The following is a 15,590-nucleotide window of genomic DNA, read 5'->3' on the forward strand; positions in this document are numbered from 1 at the left end:
AGCTAAATTGGTAAATGCGGGCCCAAACAAAATTTGTGAGGAGCTGGATTTGGCCCCCAGGGATTGAGTTTGATACATGTGGTTTAAAGGTCCCATGGCATGAAAATGTCACTTTATGAGTTTTTTTAACATTAATATGCGTTCCCCCAGCCTGCCTATGGTCCCCCAGTGGCTAGAAATGGTGATAGGTGTAAACCGAGCCCTGGGTATCCTGCTCTGCCTTTGAGAAAATGAAAGCTCAGATGGGCCGATCTGGAATCTTCTCCTTATGAGGTCATAAGGAGCAAAATTACCTCCCCTTTCTCTGCTTTGCCCACCCCGAGAATTTGGCCTGCCCATGAGAAAGAGACATCATGGCTTTCAAGCGAGCAAAGTGGCAGTTGGTCAAGGCCACACCCCCACCCTCCACCTTGCCCTCCCCTCTCTCCTCCTCAGTAGCTACAGACACAGAAATGGCACATCCTAAGGAAAGCTCATTATGGGACTGGCTCTAGTGGCTGTAATTCTTCACCAAGGCTGAATTTCGGGAAAGAGACTTCAGATACAGTATTAGGGGACCACTAAGGTCTATATAAAAGAGACTTCAGATACAGTATTAGGGGACCCCTAAAGCCTATATAAAAGCATCCAAAAAGCAGCATGTCATGGGTCCTTTAAAGTAAATAAGCATAATGTAGGATACATTCTGAATCAAATAACTGAAGTTTAGGACCCACCAAGAAATAACAATGAGTCAAATCCTCAATGATCATGGGGAAGAAAAGCATGGATAATACAGAAGCACAAAGCCATAGTATCCTTGTGTGACTTTAATAATCTTGATGTGATCAAATTTACCACGAAATGTAGAATGAAATCATGTGATTAAGATGTCTATTTTGCACATAAAAAATGAACACGAAATGCGTTACATTTCCGTCCACCAATCTGGTGAGTTTTTCTTCTGGTTTTGATGGGAACAATCGCTGTCTAGTTATAAAGTTATATGATACAGGGTTGATGCACCCCGCCTTGCTCAGACTTATCCGTCCAAGAGATAAAGTGCAATTTAGTTGTTTTTTGAAAACGGAAACAGACATATTGCTATGACATAGAAGAATGATGATCCATCTTTCACCTCCATCTTTCTCAGGGAAACAATATATCTCATATATGGCCTGTGAAAAATTAAACTTTGATGAAAAAATCATTATTCAGTAGCATGAGGCCACCCATTGGTGTTACAGCGGGCAGAACAGTGCAAGAAGGTTCAGGGTTTGAAGATATTTCTGTGGGGAGAGAGATATTTTGTATGTATAGATGTTTTATTTAAAGGTATTTTGTTTATACTTTATGTTTTGTAAGGGTATTTTAGGGTGTACTTATGCAATTTAACCAACTTATTCAATTCAATGTTTTTATCTTTCTTTAATTGTTTTTGTCTTTGTTTATTAGAGGGACTTGGGACACTTCTTACACATTTCTTTAGTCTATATCCACGACGTTCCACTTCAGGGATTGCTCCAATGCTGCTGGACATTCTGCCAGATGTCCCTCTTTTCGACCAGATGTCCGTCCCCTTCCTCTTTCTTTGTGTTGGCGTTCTGAACTCCGGTGGATTTATGAGGACTATGGTTAACTGCTCCTCAGATCTCTGCAGGGTAAATCCAGACAGCTAGCTAGACTATCTGTCCAATCTGAGTTTTCTGTTGCACGACTGAAACAACATTTGAATGTACACATGTTCCGCATTCTATTTCTAAAATAGGTGTACTTATTGTTTTATTCATTTGAGTTGATGTTACTATGCAAATTACAGGTAAGCTTGTTGTGATTTTGTAGCAGACATTACTTTGTAACAGTTGTTGGTTACTGCTAAATATGTCTGCAGTTCAAAGGGATGCTTACAAGTTCAAATTTGCGATAATTGTGATTAATGATATATATATATATATATATATATATATATATATATATATATATATATATATATACACACACACATACACACAAAACAAATGATTAAATTGGGGTGAATGTGCCTATGTTTACTGTTTGTGTATGTATGTATATTTGTGAGGCCCTGTACAGACTGTGAAAACAAATTTCCCCAGTGGACAATACAGACTATCTATCTATCTATCTATCTATCTATCTATCTATCTATCTATCTGTATATCTGTATATCTATCTATTTATCTATCTATCTATATCTATCTATCTGTCTATTTATCTGTCTGTCTGTCTATATATCTGTCTGTCTATCTATCTATCTATCTATATATCTAGCTATCTATCTATCTGTATATCTATCTATCTATCTATCTATCTATCTGTATATCTATCTATCTATCTATTTATCTATCTGTCTATTTATCCGTCTGTCTATATATATGTCTATCTATCTATCTATCTATCTATCTATCTATCTATTTATCTATATATCAATCTATCTAGCTATCTATCTATCTAAATAAAAGAATAAATTAACTATAAACCATAAAGTGACCTGCTCACAACAGATGCCCACTCTGAGGCCATAACCTGTGCTGTGAGCTCACAAATAGACATTGAATCCTTTTAAAGGGTCTCGTTGGAGAATCACTGCCATAAACCTCCTTCCGGGGGTTTGCCCTGTTATGGGCATCACCTCCATAAGAAAGTGAGGGTATGACTCACTGCCTCTCCTCTGTTTGTTCTGAATCTTCCAGGCGAGCATAGCGCAGCCGCCTCTGACTTTCTCTCCATTTCTCTCTTTGTGTGTGTGTGTGTCTCTCTCTCTCTCTCTCTCTCTCTCTCTCTCTCTCTCTCTGAGTCCAAAGAGAAAGGGAGCTGGAGAGCTTTCTATTTATAGAATCCTACCCGCCTGTTCAGCCTCCCACCCCCTTTGGCACAAAGAGATACACCCACAGACACACACAAAGCATCCATGGACAGCACGCATGCAAGCACAACACACAGGACGTTGCACGATAATGTACAACACACACACATATTATATATATAATGCATTTAGCTTTGACAGTGTGCACACAAACAACACGCAGCACAAACAAAAAAAACACAAATACCCACAATAGCACACAAATGGCATTAATAATGCAGGGATTCCTCGTGTAGAAAGAGGAACACTCCCTGTAATGGATAGAGGGGGAAGGGGGTTCCACTCCTTTGCAGCTTCTACTTTGTACAATATAGCATGACAAGTACCCATCTTGTGTGTGTGTGTGTGTGTGTGTGTGTGTGTGTGTGTGTGTGCGTGTGCGTGTGTGCGTGCGTGTGCTTGTGTGTAGTAATTATAATAATCTGTCACTCTACCACACATAAACACTTAGTACCACCTTGTTGTTGCAACAACAATGTCCGTCCTGTCAGTATATTTATGCTTGTATGTGCACGTCATGGTGCAGAAGTATTTTGTGTCCACCTGATAAATGTCAGTCCAATACTCTCTCTTTCTCTGTTTTTGGTCTCCACCAGCTCCTTTAAGAAATATCTGTGTCTTTAGCTGCTAAATGCTCCACTGTGTTCACCAGTTAGTCTCTAACTGTGTCTGTCTGCTGTTTGCTGCTAAGCAGGTAGAGAACATTGGCTTTAACAGAGCTTTTCCCCTGAAAACAGCTGCCTGCTGTGGCCAAAAGAGTGAACAAAGTTTTGGGCCGGACAGCAAAATAATGACTGGACTGTAAATATGTAGTGCTCACATTCATGCACAGTTGCCGAGGCTGCTATACAAGGTGCCCATCAGATACACAGTCACACACATTCACACATCAATGGCGCAGTGTCTTGCGTTTATCGGTGTTTTAAGCCCCCAACGTTTTAAGCCCCCAACTAGGATTAGGCAATGGTTTTGGTTAGGGTTAGGGTTAGGTGCCCTGAACTCAACGGTCACAGCGCTGCCTGATAGGAGACGTTAGGGGCTCAGTTTTAATGTACCATATCATTTTATAACATACTGTATGTTCTGTTGTTGGTGCTCAACAGTAGGTTTATAATGATTATTATAATATTCAATCCAAATTTTTGGAAAAAATAGCACAATAAATAATAATAGGAATCCAAGCCCATCTTACCGCTGGCAGCTACTGGAAGTAAAGGGTTTGACCAAAATGAGCTTTTGAAGGATGATGCTGACTAACAATAAAAAATAAAAAATTATAATAATAATATTGTATAGGTCACACAGTATCAACCATGAAAGGACACATAATTCATCTGCCACTCAAAACATGAGATTCTCCTGGGGTTAGGGTGTCTTTAAGCCCGGGAGAGCCACCTTTGAGATGCATTACCTGGACCGGATGCAACAGTGGATTTTGGGGAAAGGGATACGCTGCCTTCTGTCCCCTCAGAAGTGAGGCTGTTGTGGTATCAGCTGACATTACTGTAACGTTCCACAGACATTAGGCAAACATGCCATTATCTGTGTTTTAGCAATTCTAATCCGTGTTCAAAATCTTCCGTGAATTTGAGTGAATGAACACTAATACACAAACAGACAAACACATGTGCGCTTGTATCAGAGCACGCACTGCAGTGAAGATGACTCAGCGACTACTGTTGCCATGGAAACACTGCCTCTTTGCAATCAGTCTCCTAGTAACTGTGCGGTTGCCGAGGCAGGAACCTGTGTGTATGTGTGTGTGTGTGTGTGTGTGTGTGTGTGTGTGTGCGTGCGTGCGTGCGTGCGTGCATGCGTGCGTGCATGTGCGTGCGTGCGTGCGTGTGTGTATTATGACACTCAGCAATCGATGCAGTCAATGTGATGATGTAATTCATTGAGTGGACAGTAGAATGACAGCGATTATGAACAGATACATTTCAAATGCACTTGTTTCTTTCAAGACTTTCAAGATTCTAGAATTGATGAGATGTCTATTTATTTTTTTATTAGAAAATACTCATTTGCAGTGGTGGAAGAAGTATTCAGATCCTTTACTGAAGTAAAAGCACTAATACCACGCTGTAAAAAATACTCTGTTACAAGTAAAAGTCCTGCATTGAAAATGTTACCTCGTATCGTCAGGAAAATGTAATTAAAGTATTGAAGGTAAAAGTCAATCAATGCAGAACTCTCCTCCCATTGTAGAAAGTGTAAAGGATCCAAACAGTTGTGTGTTTAATGGTCTAATCATTTCAGCTGGACTTGTAGGCCGTTATATTGTTGGCTAGTTTCATTTAGAATAAAACAAATAAATAAACTACATGTATTTTGTGTGAAGAAATCTTAATGTGTAAAATAACTAGTAACTAAAGCTGTCAGATGAATGTAGTGGAGTAAAAAGTACAATATTTCTCTCTGAAATGTAGCGGAGTAGAAAGTAGAAAGTGGCATGAAAGGAAAAGACTCAAGTAAGGTACAAGTCCCTCAACATTTTGGACTTAAGTACAGTACTGGAGTAACTGTACTTAGTTACATTCCACCTCTGGTCATCGGAAGATAGGAATCTGGAGAGTGGGAATTAATGGAAAACCTTTTGTGAGCAAAGACACAAACCTGTTAAACCTACCAGAGCCACTTCTCCCGATTGACCAATCATGGCAGACACACAGACACACTGTCATCCAACACAACACAGTCAGTGGCAGGCTCTCCTTCGAAGCCTCCCTGACAGGAATCATACATCATATTCTTTATTCAGGATACAAAAAAAAAAAAAAACGGTCCATAGCACAATACAAAACATAGCAAAAGACAGAAAAATACAAGATAAAATACACACACTGACTATGTTTTCCTTTTTTTCTTGCCCTTATTCCTAAAAAGCAAATATTCATATTAAGCTGTCTACATGGCTAATGAAAATGAGTATTCCACTAATATTCCAGTTTACATGCAGCCCTGCAAAATAGGATTTCTTTTCAAAGTTGGCGGACTTGTTTGAAGGCGCAAACACAGCCTCCCACGTTCGTTCCTTCAACCACCGAAAACCTGTTGATATCCAAGTATTTCATAATGTTTAAAAGTAGCCGTGTTCCTCCTTCTTTTCTTCTGGCCGTGCATCTCTACCGCAGCGCTGCAAACTGTCGGCTGCTTGGTTTCGTACAACAACCATAGCAACGCACAGAGCTGGCCGTACGCCGTAAAGTGTCACAAACTGCGGCAAAACCCAGAGTGAGTCGCATATTCTATTCTGAATGCGCTGTCTAAAGATTGCTTCTAAAACCTGAATAATACAGAGTATCCCAGATGTCTTAATCAGAAAATGCTATGTTCAGAAAAAGGGACCTATTCTTATTATCCAAAGGGAATATGCTGTTTACATCACCTGTGTCAAGTTCAGAATATTGTCATATTCGGAATAATGGTGGAATATTAGTGTGCATGTAAAGGTACTCACTGCATCAGCATGTCATCATTATCACACTACAGCAGGGGTCAGCAGCGCTACAGAAGTTTACCAACCTGAAAATGAATCTGCTTTATTGTTATTGTGTGACCTCTTAGCTAATCAGATTGTAGCACACTGGTGTGATGAGGAGTAATCTTGAACAGTGTGTCTGTCGAAATAAATACTCTGAACTAGCCATTATTGTAGTAACATGATTCCAATACCATCCATTCTTACAGGATGATGCTAGTTTTGTCAGTGAACCAACCAGTAATAGGCCAATGAACTTTTTCTATCATGTCGCAATGGAACAATAAGATTTGGCAACATCAAAAATATATTAAAGGTGCTGTAGGTAGGATTGGGAAGATCCAGGACTTAGCCAAAATATTTGAACATCGACAACTTCTCAGTCCCTCCCCCCCTTTCTGTTAAAGCCCAAAACGGTCTCCTAAGCCCCTCCCCCCCACAAGGGAGAATGAATGCGTGTGCCTGAGGAGTGATTGACACGCAGTTAGACACCCCCCCTGGCCCTGATTGGTGCATCTGAACAGGGATCGGTGGATTTTTGCAAATCGCACTACAGGCTGGAGGTGGTGCCAGAGGATTTTTTTTATTTTTATTACCTGCTTCATGTAGTTCTACTGGAACATAGGGTCAATTTCAGCAAATATGACAGAAAGTTAGTTTTATAAGTCTTACCTACGGCATCTTTAAAGTTCTCATATTATGCTTTTTGGCTGTTTCCCTTTCCTTTATTGTGTCATATATCTTTTTTGTGCAAGTTATAGGTTAACAAAGTGAAAAAGCCCAAAGTCCACCCCAAAGGGACTTACCATCTCCAACAGAGAACACTGTTCACAAACTGCTCCAAACAGCTCTATTGTAGTCCAGCCTTTACTTCTGGGACAAACGCGCGTCATTTTGCGTCACTTTGTAAAACACATTATAATGCTCGCCTAGCTGCAAGCTAGTTAGAGCGGAGGCCCAAAGAGTTCAGATTGTTTTTTTGTCTTTTTCTTTTTCCATTGCAAGACAAAAGACAAAACATTAACAGACCAGCAAAAATCAAACAACACAAACAAGAAACATTAACAGAGCAGCAAAAACATTACAAAACAAAAAGAGTGCGTGTGTGTGTGTGTGTGTGTGTGTGTGTGTGTGTGTGTGTGTGTGTGTGTGTGTGTCAGCAGGGTTTGATTATTATTTTTTATTTTTTCCCTGTAGATCCAATCAGATAATTGTATTACCACGTCCAGGAGACGGAGTGCAGAATTAAAACGTTACGTATGAAAGAATAATTTGTTAACATTAAAATAACTTACCACTCTGAAACGTCTTGGTGCAATATTTGAAAATGGATAATTATTTATTATTATTTTAAATTACATGTATATCTGCATTTATGTCAAAACCAAGAGACTTTCATTTATTAAATGTATGACATATAAACATCTTTTCCTATTCTATTTTGAATGGAAACACTAAACATTTTTTCCTATTCTATTTTGAATGGAAACACTAAACATCTTTTCCTATTCTATTTTGAATGGAAACACTAAACATCTTTTCCTATTATATTTTGAATGGAAACGCTTCCAACGCGCTTGCGTGTCGCGTGATAAATAGTCCTATTTCTAGCGTGCACGCGTTTTCGGCACGCGCCTGAGATGTGCGTGTCACGCAGCAGGCAGTGTGTAAGCTCTAACCTGTTAACATGGGAGCCGAAATAAAAAACGGACACGCCACGCAGCTGACACGCTCACGCCACGCAGCCAGTGTGCAGGGGGCCTAAAGCCTTTATACATACCTTTTTGGTGCATAGAATACTAAGCTATTGAAATAATAATTGTGTGTATTCGTTTTTTCTAAATCATCTTTTAATGTTACACATGTGGCACAGGGAATCTTCAGGATGAACTGTATCTGTGGATCGCCGCCTTACCTACAGGCCAGTAAGCCTATCATCAGTGGGGATATGTATTTGCTAATAATATGTGGGATTCATGTTAAGACATTTCAATTTTTGAAATAACTTAGAGCGGAGGCCAGAAGAGCTCAGATAGTTGTACCGCCATGTCCAGGAGAAATAAAACAGTACGTATGAAAGATTAATTTGGTAACATTTAAATAAATCACCAGATGTTTTGGCTTCACGTATACAGTCTATGCATCAACCCCTGGTGCATATGCGTATACACAGATGTCCACACACACACACACACACACACACACACACACACACACACACAGGCATACATTGCATTCAGAAAGTATTGAGACCCCTTCACTTTTTTCACACTTTCTTATATTACAACCTGATTGGACAGGATTTGGAAAGGGACACGCCTGTCTCTCAGCTGCCGAACCAATCAGAATATTTTAGTATTTTTCTTTTACGTGATACATTTGAATCCTGTTTTGTTGTTATTGAGTTTAGATTGAAGGGAGGGGAATTCATTTAAACGATTCTAGCATAAGGCTAAAACATAACAAAATGTAGAAAAAAAGTGAAGGGGTCTGAATACATTTACTGACATTTTTCATTTCCCTGCTATAATATAATGTAACACAAGTGACCAAAAGAGGAATGACTCACAAAGCATGAACAAACATCCTATAGGTGTCACGTGGGTAACCATAGTACTTTTCTTCGAGGCATCTACAGTGCCTTGCGAAAGTATTCGGCCCCCTTGAACGTTTCGACCTTTTGCCACATTTCAGGCCTCAAACATAAAGATATAAAACTGTAATTTTTTGTGAAGAATCAACAACCAGTGGGTCCCAATTATGAAGTGGAACGAAATTCATTGGCTATTTCAAACTTTTTTAACAAATAAAAAACTGAAAAAGTGGGCGTGCAAAATTATTCAGCCCGTTTACTTTCAGTGCAGCAAACTCTCTCTCAGAAGTTCAGTGAGGATCTCTGAATGATCCAATGTTGACCTAAATGACCAATGATGATAAATAGAATCCAGCGTGTTTTAATCAAGTCTCCGTATAAATGCACCTGCTCTGTGATAGTCTCAGAGGTCCGTGTAAAGCGCAGAGAGCATCATGAAGAACAAGGAACACACCAGGCAGGTCCGAGATACTGTTGTGGAGAAGTTTAAAGCCGGATTTGGATACAAAAAGATTTCCCAAGCTTTAAACATCCCAAGGAGCACTGTGCAAGCGATAATATTGAAATGGAAGGAGTATCAAAGCGACTTTGAGTCCATGAAAAGCGCTATATAAATTCAATTTATTATTATTATTATTATTATCAGACCACTACAAATCTACGAAGACCCGGTCATCCCTCTAAACTTTCAGCTCATACAATGAGAAGACTGATCAGAGATGCAGCCAAGAGGCCCATGATCACTCTGGATGAACTGCAGAGATCTACAGCTGAGGTGGGAGACTCTGTCCATAGGACAACAATCAGTCGTATACTGCACAAATCTGGCCTTTATGGAAGAGTGGCAAGAAGAAAGCCATTTCTTAAAGATATCCATAAAAGTGTCGTTTAAAAGTTTGCCAAAAGCCACCTGGGAGACACACCAAACATGTGGAAGAAGGTGCTGTGGTCAGATGAAACCAAAATCGAACTTTTTGGCAACAATGCAAAACGTTATGTTTGGCGTAAAAGCAACACAGCTCATCACCCTGAACACACCATCCCCACTGTCAAACATGGTGGTGGCAGCATCATGGTTTGGGCCTGCTTTTCTTCAGCAGGGACAGGGAAGATGGTTAAAATTGATGGGAAGATGGATGGAGCCAAATACAGGACCATTCTGGAAGAAAACCTGATGGAGTCTGCAAAAGACCTGAGACTGGGACAGAGATTTGTCTTCCAACAAGACAATGATCCAAAACATAAAGCAAAATCTACAATGGAATGGTTCACAAATAAACATATCCAGGTGTTAGAATGGCCAAGTCAAAGTCCAGACCTGAATCCAATCGAGAATCTGTGGAAAGAACTGAAAACTGCTGTTCACAAACGCTCTCCATCCAACCTCACTGAGCTCGAGCTGTTTTGCAAGGAGGAATGGGCAAAAATGTCAGTCTCTCGATGTGCAAAACTGATAGAGACATACCCCAAGCGACTTACAGCTGTCATCGCAGCAAAAGGTGGCGCTACAAAGTATTAACTTAAGGGGGCTGAATAATTTTGCACGCCCAATATTTCAGTTTTTTATTTGTTTAAAAGGTTTGAAATATCCAATAAATGTCGTTCCACTTCATGATTGTGTCCCACTTGTTGTTGATTCTTCACAAAAAATTACAGTTTTATATCTTTATGTTTGAGGCCTGAAATGTGGCAAAAGGTCGAAAAGTTCAAGGGGGCCGAATACTTTCGCAAGGCACTGTATATATAGATATATAGCGTTGCTGATGATTAATGACCCAACACTTTATTAAAGAACTGCTGGCAGGCAACTGGAAATCAAGTGAAATTTCTTTATCTGTCTGATAGCACAAAAACAGAAAACAACTGTAGGAGATTGTGCAGTATGAAAATGGCAGGCGAATTACAAAACAACACCCCCACACTTACCCCTTCCTGTTCCGCTAACAGACCCAGCTAACCCACCCAGAGCAGGCTTCTCCTCCACACAGAGCCCTGTGTGTCTGGATGCATCATTGACGTCACAGCTGACGCACGGCAGCCTGGAGTGGCCGGCTCCATCAAAGGCCTGTATGCTCGGGCTTCAACAGAAGTATAATTAGCCAGCCAGCAGAGGGAGAGATACACAGAGAGAATGGGAGGAGAGGGGAGGGATGGGACGGAGGGGCTCATGGTGGGGGGAGCTTGTGAGTGAATAGCAGGAAAAAAAAAACATGCTGTCACTGTTTGCTCTCTGAGAGTCACAGGATAATAAGTAAGGCTGGATACTGCCAATGATTTCCCGAATCGCTTTCGATTCTGATTCCCGAGGTCCCAATTCAATCACATTTCCGATACGATTCAATATCACTTAGGTTAGGGGAATTTCAGTTACACATTTGCTTGGATATAAAAGAGATTCTCAGAGAGCTTATGGTGTAAATTGTAGAACCAAGAAGCAACCCTCAATCATTTTTTTAATGCACCAGGTTAATGTTTACACTAAGAATTTACCCCTAACAAGTTTGTTGTGAAATATCCATCAGAATGGACTACTTCATCAACAAAGGTAGTTAAAGCAGGGTAGTTAATTATGACAGGTAGGACATATCTATCAGATTGGACTACTCCCTCTATACATTTAGTTAAAAGTAGGGCAGGATATTCTGTCAGGTGGGAAATATCTATCAGACTGGACTACTTACTCTATAAATGTAATTAAAATTAGGGTAGCTTATTCTGTGAGGTGGGAAATATCGATCAGAATGGACTACTATTTCAATAAAGGTAGTTAAAGTAGGTTAGTTCATTTTGACAGGTAGGAAATATCCATCAGATTGGACTATTATCATTCTGACAGGTAGCTAACTTTATTGACGTAGTCCATTCTGATAGATATTTCCCTGATGTGTGTCTCTCAGTTAAGGGGTCCTTGGCTTAACATTTTTTGAAAACCCCTGCGGTAGAGCATGTGATTGTTAGTTGCAGGCAGGGGCGGGTCTAGAGGGGTGGCCCGGGGTGGCACCCGCCCCTCCTGGAATATGATTGCCCCCCCCCCTCCCTGGTTCCTGACTTACTGTTGTTACTTTAAACACACACTGTATGGCAACTGTGTACTTTGTTGAAATGTTGAGGCCAGTTTAGAAGTAGAAACATATTGAACTCACTGTAGCGCACCTTTTACTATAAGAAATAAATTGTGTATTGCACTTTATTTCTGTTCTGTTTCCTATTATCTGAAAACCGTGTACAGCAAGGTTTTCTTTGTTGAAGTTTGAGGCAAGTTTATTGTAAGTGTATTGCACTTTATTTTGTATATGGTTCTGTGAAGAAAAAAACATCTTCCCAGCCCTTGTGACATGACCAATAGAGAGCCGAAGTCACGCCCTTCTACTTCCGGTCCATGGGACCTATCTTTCGAAAAAATATGAACGAGGGTCAATGGAGAGATAATAATTATTTTTTGATCCCGTTTGAATTGAGCCATGGATTACAAATATGATGTTCGTCAATTTAAAACATTATTTTTCATCCGAAGAAAGTCTCCGTTTATTGTTAAACTGTTGAAGTAAGACTGTGAAAATACGTAATTATAAAGACTACAAACTTCATGGATGACGTCCCGCTGAAGCTCCAATGTCTGCGTGTATCGTACCGGGGATGTAACGTTACACAAATGAGCAGAGGATCTCGCTTGTTCTTTTGATTCTCTGCTGAAAACACTTGACTGGATAAAACACAGCAGTTAAGATAACGTTACATGTGTTGTGGAACAGAGCTAAGCTAGCTAGCTAGCGAGCAAACCAAGCATCAAGCTAGGTGACGTAGATTGTGTGAAACGGGAGATGTAGTCCACTGAGCGGTTTCACACAAAACTAAGTGGTACTACGACAAACCTACGGGTAACTGAGACTTTCTTCGGTTGAAAAATTATCTTTTAAATTGACGAACATCATATTTGTAATCCATGGCTCAATTCAAACGGGATCAAAAAATAATTTGCCTCTCCCCGTTCACTACCATTGATATTTTTTCTGACTTAAGGTCCCATGAGGTCTACCGGAAGGGGCGGGACTTCGGCTCTCTATTAATGTTTCTATGATGACTATCCAAATGTTTGCCTTAAAGGCCCGGACACATAGAGCCGATAATCGGCCGTCGGACAGTCTGGCGAGGTCAGTGACTGGAGTCTGTTCGTTCTTCTTCCCTGGGTGTATTGTAAGCGTTAATGTCGGGGCGACTGATTTAGCTTTTACCTGTACTTTATCTTTGATCCATCTTACCTCGCGGAATTTCTTTGATGTCCATTTTTCTTGATTGCTTCATTTCTCGGAAAGTGTCTTATCCGTTTTTTTTTTTTTGGGGGGGGGGATTTCTTTTTTTTTTTTTTTTTTTTTTTTTTTTTTTTTTTTTTTTCTTTCTCTCTCTCTTTTTTTTTTTTTTTTTTTTTTTTTTTTTTTTCCCTTGCTTTCTTTTTTTTTTTTTTTTTGGGCGCCGGTCCCCCCTTATCATCCCCCCCCCCCCTCTCTGTCACCTGACTGCAGCTGGATCTCTCTCTGTCTCATCCTTACTGACGGAGCTACCAAACTCAACTGTTTCTGTCAAAGTTAACGTGTTGTGTCAGGCTTTTATACGAGCTAATGGACGTTAACATGAGAGCTGGCCTGTTACGTTACGTTACAAGGCTCGTAAACGTTGGCTGCGCTGTTTCTTACCTTGCTCTACGTTGACAGTTCCAGCTTCACCGTCACCACTTTTTTTAAATATTTGTTTAGAAAATCTCTAAGGCCTCTATTTTCTTCTCTTTTCTTTCCTTTTCCGGAAGCTCGGACTTGTGCTGACCGGACATTTTGAGCGTACTGAACTTCAAATCAAGTGACAATATCAAATTTTTGATCAGTGGCCAAACCATTTTTTATGTTGGGGGTGGGGGGGTTCTTGACCACCATTTCCAGGACAATTAGGAAGAAAACAAATAAAACGCTTTTATTTAATTCAAATATTATGCTACATATTTTTTTCCACAAATAGGCCTATTTAAAAAAAAGATTTTTAATTCTTCCGTAATTTAATGAGGGCCCAGTTCTGGGCCCCCCCCCTACTGTGGGCCCGGGACAACAGACCCGTTTGTCCCCCCCTATCGGCGGGCCTGATCAGCGGGGCGGGCACTGCTGGCAGTCGGACTCAAATGACCCATCTGATTGGTAGAGTGCTAACCCGGAAATGGGGAGCGGAATGAGCGTGACTAGAGTCTCTCAAAATCTGACGAAAATCTGTCAAACTGACCTTTGTCGATATGAAATGAAGACCGATTCAGCAACTGCACGGCCTATTTCTCACTTAAAATGTTTTCAGAAACACGTTTCGGTGAACTATTTTAGTACAATATGAGATGTTACATTACAGATGACATGACAGTCTGTCTTTGAATTTCCGGAGAAACCAGACCCACGTGACGCGTTTGTCCAATCAAGCTGCCGGTTTTCATTTTTTGGGCAACAATACAGATTAGCGCCGCCTGCTGTTATGGAGACGTATCACGTCTCGTCTCTTCGGTGTGTTCTGATGCATTTTTTTTGACCATCTCGGGGAGACTGATCAGTCTGACTGGCTTTTCTGCCGATGGTTGGCCGTCTGGTTGATGTGTATTGTATTTTACATAATCTGTTGAAAATAAAAAACAAGTGAAATGAATAATGAATGCGATGTGTTTTACTTAGCAAAATAACATTGCGTTGTTCTATCCGATCCAGTATTTCCTATATTTATAAGCAGATTTTCTATGCTGTATTCTGATATAATCCACTGCGCCCCCTGACTGACTATTGCCCTCCCCCACCCCACCCCCGGAATCGCCCCTGGTTGCAGGAAATATAAATCAGAGAGAAAGGGCATGGATGGAAGAAAGAAAAACATTAGGGCCAATAGGTTCAGGATTAGAAGGCATATAGATATGGTGAAAGTGGACAAGGCAGAAGAGTTTGGTTTGCTTCCCGAGGAGACTGATTGGAAAAAAAAGAGGACAAACCAGACACTGTAGGAGTTAACTAACTCCAGAAGATGGCAGTAATGCAATGACAAGGATGCCAACTGCTGTTAAACCTCAAAGAAGAAACACTGCCATCAAGGGAAGAGGGTTTAGGGAATGAGCGGAATGAGCAGTGTTGCTTTGCCCCAGACCCTCGTCCAAAGCGCGCTGAAGGGAGGGAATGAGAAAGTTATCTCAATGGCTTCCCCCGTTTCGGCCGACAACTGAGCAGTTGAACTGGGAAGCCAAAGGCAGCTGAGAGGCATACAGGATTAAATCACACACTCACAAATAGAGAGAAACCCCTATTGGACTATGCACACACTGTAATAAACTGTAAACTGTCAAACAGATTGCAACATGTGTGATAAAGAAAGGAGGAAATTAATAACATATATTGATGAAAAACACGATATTACATTAGGGAAACTGCTAATGACATAATGGAAAGTACGCAATTGTCTAATAAACTAAGCTACTTAAGAGTAATTGGAATATAAGAGATAATGTTGTTGTTTTTTTTCCCGCTGCCAATCTACTGCTCCACGCTCCACTCCAGTAGGTGGCGGTAATTCACCCATAAACTGGTTTTCCAACCGCCATTAAAACACAAAAAAAGAAGAAGAAACACTTACCCCCAACCCCCCCC

Source organism: Perca fluviatilis, chromosome 15 (assembly GCF_010015445.1).
Source record: "Perca fluviatilis chromosome 15, GENO_Pfluv_1.0, whole genome shotgun sequence".
Taxonomy (NCBI): Eukaryota; Metazoa; Chordata; class Actinopteri; order Perciformes; family Percidae; genus Perca; species Perca fluviatilis.